This window comes from Tiliqua scincoides, chromosome 1, assembly GCF_035046505.1.
Source record: "Tiliqua scincoides isolate rTilSci1 chromosome 1, rTilSci1.hap2, whole genome shotgun sequence".
NCBI classification, from domain to species: domain Eukaryota; kingdom Metazoa; phylum Chordata; class Lepidosauria; order Squamata; family Scincidae; genus Tiliqua; species Tiliqua scincoides.
The window spans coordinates 303284642-303290887 of NC_089821.1; the positions used below are offsets into that span (position 1 = coordinate 303284642).

A 6246-nucleotide genomic window follows, 5' to 3' on the forward strand; every position below is an offset into this window, starting at 1 on the left:
CAGCTCCCTTTTATTGGCTTCCAGGCCTCTTTTTGACCCTGGTCCCAGGTACGATGTACCCCCTACACCTCCTCTCATGGACCCTGATGAGAAAAGAAAATGTAAGATGTCATAAGAACATAAGAACAGGTCTGTTGGTTCAGGCCATAGGCCCATCTAGTCCAACTTAAGAGCCCCATTGGATGAGGCCAAAGGCCCATCTAGTCCAGCTTCCTGTATCTCATAGTGGCCCACCAAATGCCCCAGGGAGCACACAAGTCATCCTGGTGCAACTGGCATTCTGAGGTAACCCATTTCTGAAATCAGGAGGTTGCACATGCACACCATGGCTTGCAACATGTAATGGATTTTTCCTCCAGAAATTTGTCCAATTCCCTTTTAAAGGCATCTAGGCCAGATGCCCTCACCACATCCTGTGGCAAGGAATTCCACAGACTAACCCAGGCTCTGGTGTTGTGGAGAGAACATCCCTCTCTCCACAATATCCATCCACTGCATAGTTAATCATGTCCCCCCTCAGGTGCCTTTTTTCTAGACTGAAGACCCCCAAACGCTGTAGTCTTTCTTCGTAAGGGCGGTGCCCAAGCCCAGTAATCATTTTGGTTGCTCTCTTCTGCACCTTTTCTATGTCCATTATATATACCTTTTGAGATGTGTCGACCAGGACTGAACACAATACTCCAGGTGTGGCCTTAGAGCCCAATCCTATGCATGTGTACTCAGAAAGAGGTCCCATAAAAGTCAATGAGGATTACTCCCAGATAAGTGTGGATAGGATTGCAGCCTTAGATTGAATAATCATGGAAGAAGAACTGGCAGGAAACTTAACAGACAGCGTAACACATGTAACAAAGAGACTAGGTCTGAGATGGCAGCTATATGGTGCCATACAAATAAATATAATTACTTTTCACAATAAGTGATGCAAAATCAAACAAACAAAACAAAACCCATTTGGGAAACAAAACTTTCAAAAGCTAGCTTAATGTTTGCTCTCATTTCCTTCCGCTGGCTCATCTTTAAAGGATGGGGTGGAGTTTGCAACCCACCAGCCAAAAACTCCTCCTGAATTCTTTCAACTCTGCCTTTTCCCTACGGAACATGAAACACACAGGCTTTGGCTAGGTTTGTTTACAGGAAATCCCAAGTTCCAGAAGTAGGTCACAAATGCAAAAATGTTTGTTTACGACTGCGCTTGATCTGCACCCAACTCTCAAAAAGAACTAGCTGGATAGAATACAGAAGGAGAGGGGAAGATATGCCGGGGTCTGCATTCCGTTCAAAATTAATGACCGAAATGGATGCAGCTCGTGCATTTTTGGAACTTAACTTGTCCTAACTGCAATTTCTTTAGAATCTTGGGGGGGGGGGGAGAATTTTCTTTTGCAGTATCATATGACTCTGTACAGTCAGTTCCCAGTGGCATAGCAGGATGACGTAGCGGTTTGTAGGTAGCAGAGGGAATGCTTGATGCAGTACCAGCAAGGCATGTTCTTCTTCCTCTCATATAACACCAGAAACAGAGGACATCCACTAAACTAAGTGTTGGGAAAGTTAGAACAGACAAAAGAAAATATTTTTTTACCCAGCGTGTAATCGATCTTTGGAACTCCTTTCCACACGATATGGTGATGGCATCTGGTCTAGATGCCTTTAAAAGGGGATTGGACAGATTTCTAGAAGAAAAGTCCATCACAGGTTGGAAGCCATGATGGGTATGTGCAACCTCCTGATTTTAGAAGTAGGCTACCTCAGATGGCCAGGTGCAAGAAAATGGCTCCTGGAGGCATCTGGTGAGCCACTCTGAGATACTGGAAGCTGGACTAGATGGGCCTTTGACCTAATCCAGTATGGCTCTTCCCTTGCGCCGGCCAATGAGTGTTGTGAAATTGCTGTAAAGCAGTTTTGCGCCACTCTCGGAGGAGAGAGGCTGGTGCATGGATGTACACCGGCCTCCGGACATTGGTCCAAGCCCTGTTGGGCCAGCAGAGAAAGTAAGCCTGCGTTGGCCAAGGCAGGCCAGTGTGGGAGTCAGGGTGTGTGGGGAAGGTGGAAGGAGGCCTTTCGGGGCAGGGGAGGACAGGTGATGGATGGACCTGTGGGCAGGTGGTGGGTTGGGGGGGTGGAGCCAGGATTTGGTCCTTTTGCTGGGCAGGGCAGCTCTGGTCTGCTTGGATCTGCACCAGCTCTTGGGTGGTGCAGATCCAACTAGTTCCATTGGGGCTACTGTGGCTTTACCCAGGGTAAGGGGAAGCGATTCCCCTTGCCCCAGGTTGAACTGCTTTTGACCCCAACATTGCTCTGGATGCAGGGCAGGTTCGCTGGCCTGCCTGCTCCAGAGCAGGTTAAGATTGGGTGGCCTGTGAAACTATCTGGGCTTCTTTAGGGGATTCATGAAGCCATAGCCCACCAATAAAGAAACAGTTCATTTGTTGGTTCCTGAGTTTGCAGGGCTCCCTTCCTTGGTAGGGAACCCTCTCATTCATCCCTGCACATGCCCAATCTCGTCTGATCTTGGAAGCTAAGCAGGGTCAGGCCTGGTTAGTACTTGGATGGGAGACCGCCTGGGAATACCAGGTGCTGTAGGCTTATACCATAGTCTTTTGAGACTGAAGGTTGCCAACCATCTCCCTATACTGAACACTATCTCCTGATCTTGTCTGATCTCGGAAGCTAAGCAGGGTCAGGCCTGGTTAGTACTTGGATGGGAAACCACCTGGGAATACCGGGTGCTGTAGGCTTATACCATAGTCTTTTGAGACTGAAGGTTGCCAACCATCTCCCTATACTGAACACCATCTCCTGATCTTGTCTGATCTCGGAAGCTAAGCAGGGTCAGGCCTGGTTAGTACTTGGATGGGAGACCGCCTGGGAATACCAGGTGCTGTAGGCTTATACCATAGTCTTTCGAGATTGAAGGTTGCCAATCAACCATCCATGGGGAAACCAGGCAGCTCTCTTCAAATGCTTCCGATATACTTTCCAGCACACTAATATTCAGGAAGATGAAGGGCAAATCTCAATTTTCATTTTGACTGAATTTTTTTTTTTTTAGGCAGCTGTAATGTTTTCAGAATCATTTTTCCACTATACAGCTGCAATCCATCTTTTTCTCAGAGGCATCATCCTCTTGGCAAAATACACTGACTACCTGAGCTTAATTTCCTCTGCCTTCAGATTGCCGTCCTTGGGACCCCTTGCCGCCAATCTGCCATACCCGGAGAGATGTTGCCTGCTGTTTACCTGAGGCTCACGTACTTTCCATTCAATTCAAATGCAAAAAAGCATTTTGGAATTTCCTATAGAAAAGATGCCACACAATGGCAGGCGCTTTGGTACTGAGCAGTATCCCTCCCTAGTACTCCATCCAAATAGTGCCTTTCTGCTCAAAATACAGGCTCTGATCAGCCCTGCATTCAGCCCTGTCCTGATTCCCTCTTTTAATCAGAATTTTTAAGTGTATCTTGTCTGTGCAATCAGAGGAAGATTTAGAGAAATATAAGATGCTTCTCATTTTATACTTACTCTGAATACGGGTGTTCAGCATGTAACAATGGCTCTCAATCGCCTTCGACTCAGACTTAATGGCAAACACTCAGCCAGCAAATGTAATGTAGAGCTGACTATCATGGACAAGCAAATTTGTAATCATGTATGTATTCTTCTGTGACTATAGACAAAGATTGATTCCAGCTTGTTAAAGTTGCCCAGCTCTTTAAGGTTGGCAGAAGACCAGATGCTAGTCATGTGCTCTAGTACAGGATGAAATACATTTCCTATAACAGTGGTTTAGGGTACGATTGAGTCAAACAATGTCAGGATTTTGTCTAACATTTCAAACACCTTGCTTACAAAAAAGGAAAAAAAAATTCTAAAGCATACTCAATTGTTCCTTTACATTGCCCTAACTTGCTATCATTCACTGGGTGCAATCCTAACCCCTGGGTTAGGCCAGTGCAAGTCAATTGTGCCAACCCGGGGATGTCACAAACATGCCATAAGGCACGCTTGCGTCGACTTAAGAGTCGGGGAGGCCAGCGCAAGGAGTTGTGATGGCCTCCCCACACTGGATCCTAATCTGGCATGGTAAGCTTGCGTCAGATAAGCTCAGCTGAGGCAGGGGTCTTGGGGGTGCATGGGGAGGGCAGGGAGGAAGTGGGAAGGAGATGGGAAGGGGCATTCCAGAGCAGAGGGAGGGAGGGCGGCAGGTGTTCCCGAGGGCAGGTGGGAAGGGAGTGGGAGGCGGGGCCAGGACCTGGCAGTTATGCTGGATCCTAGCCCTGTTCCCTGGGCATTGCGAAGCAGCTCCAGGCTGCTCTGCTCTACTCGGATCTGAGGTGGTTCAGATCCAGGTAGACCCATTGGGACTGCTTTGGCTCTCCCTGGGGTAAGGGGAAAAGTTTCCCCTTGCCTTAGGCTGTGCCACAGTCGGCCCCAACCTTGCACTGGATGCCTGCCTGCTCCAGCACAAGTTAGGATTGGGCTGTCGATGGATTTTGCATGCTGCTTGTGACATCATCAGGCAACCAAATCTAATTTGCTACAGAGAGTTTGAACATCATCTCTCTGAGAGTGCATATTCTGTGGGAAGGCACGATGTGATGGCCCATCAATGTGGTTATGTCATTCCATGGCGAAGACACATGTTCAGCCATGCCCCATAAGGTTGTGTCATGCTGAAGGCAGGTGAGCAGTGACTCCCACATAGCTGAGGGCTGTGTTTGAAAAGCACCCTAGCTTTATCCCACATCTTTCAATCTGATGCTGCCTCACTAAGTAAAAATAATTCCAACGTATTTAAAATAGTACAAATAGGATTCTGGTGGCACGTAGTTAGTGCGCCACCTGGCTTTGGTTCTGCCCCCCCCCCACACACACACACAAGGCACATGGAGAGCTGGGCCCAGCTGATTGGCTGGGAGGGGAGGAAGAGCAGGACTTAGAGGCAGCACCTCAACTACCCACTCTTTGGGGCTCTAGCCGTGGTTCCCCACCCTCCATGCCTGACCACAGTCTGAGATTAGCTGGCCAGCATTTTAGGGACTAGGCAGGAATTTTTTGCCACCTGCCATATTGGCATCTTTAGGCAGGTGGTTTTTTTTGCCTACCCCAGACTGTAAAAGGGGTGGTATTAAATAGGCCCCTCCACCTGGTCACTTTAGGCAGGCTCCGTGTGGGTTTGGGTAGGTAGATAGGTAAGACCTGGATGTCCACCTGGAGGCAGCAAGTCCTGCTTGAATGCTCTGCCTGCTCACACTTGCTTACCTGGCTCGATGATCTCTTACCTGGTACTCTCTTAGGCTGGATATGCTTGGCATGCAAGTTTTGTCCTGTGGCTGGTGTTATCCAGCTGCCTCAACCCTTGAGTGACTAGGAAGGGTGTGCTGGGTTGAGTCTGGTGGACTGCCCTTTATTTTTTGGGGGGAGGTGGACGGTTAGATGCATTTCCCCCAGCTCTAGAACCTGCATGGGACTGAGAGCAAAGTTGGACCCTGCTGTAACTTGTAAATAGTTAATAAAGTAGCCCTTTCAACCAATTCAGCTCTCTCTGGGTCTTTATTGGGGTGTGTGTGCAGGAGTCATACTCTCACAGAGTTATATTACAATCATCTGGATGTATAAAAGGTATCAACCTGTTATTCTGGTTCTTTTCCTTTTAAATGCAGCTCAAAAGCAGTGTATAATTTCATCTTTGTACGTGTTTTTTTTTCCTCGATGGACCAAACTTCAGATGCAAATAATTACATACTAACAATTGGCATGCACCGCAACCCATTGCTGTTTGTCAGTCAACCTGCATATTAATTCAGGTTAGCCGTCCTACTGGTTTAATTCCCTTACAGCAATAAAATGTGGAATAGGCCAAAATGTTGGACCCTACAAAAAAGAAAAGAAAAAGAGCGAATAACTGAGATGCAATTAAGGAAATAGCTGTTATTTCTCCTTGACAAGTTAGACTTCATTTATGGCCCGACTCTGACAAATCTATCAGGATATTCGAGCTGGACAAAGCATTCTGGGGGATCCGAAGCAATGCAGAACTAAGGGTTTCATGACAGACCAGCATGTTTCCATTTGCACGGTTTATTTTATGTCCCTCCTCAGCTTTTACGGAAGAAGACGGCAATGTGGGATGTTGTGATTACAGCTACTTTAGAAAGCACATCTAAATCAATTGCAAATAGAGCCTTGAGTAGAGCGAGACAAAGACATGGACATCTCAAGGACAAACATCACGTTACGATA

The 6246-nt window shown here is 47.3% G+C and overlaps 2 pseudogenes; both read left to right on the top strand.

Moving 5' to 3' along the window:
* Positions 1 to 2472: 2472 nt before the first annotated feature.
* On the top strand, positions 2473 to 2589 carry LOC136637149 (5S ribosomal RNA; annotated as a pseudogene).
* A 181-nt stretch (positions 2590 to 2770) lies between these two features.
* Positions 2771 to 2893, top strand: LOC136637847 (5S ribosomal RNA; annotated as a pseudogene).
* The last annotated feature ends 3353 nt before the right edge of the window (positions 2894 to 6246 follow it).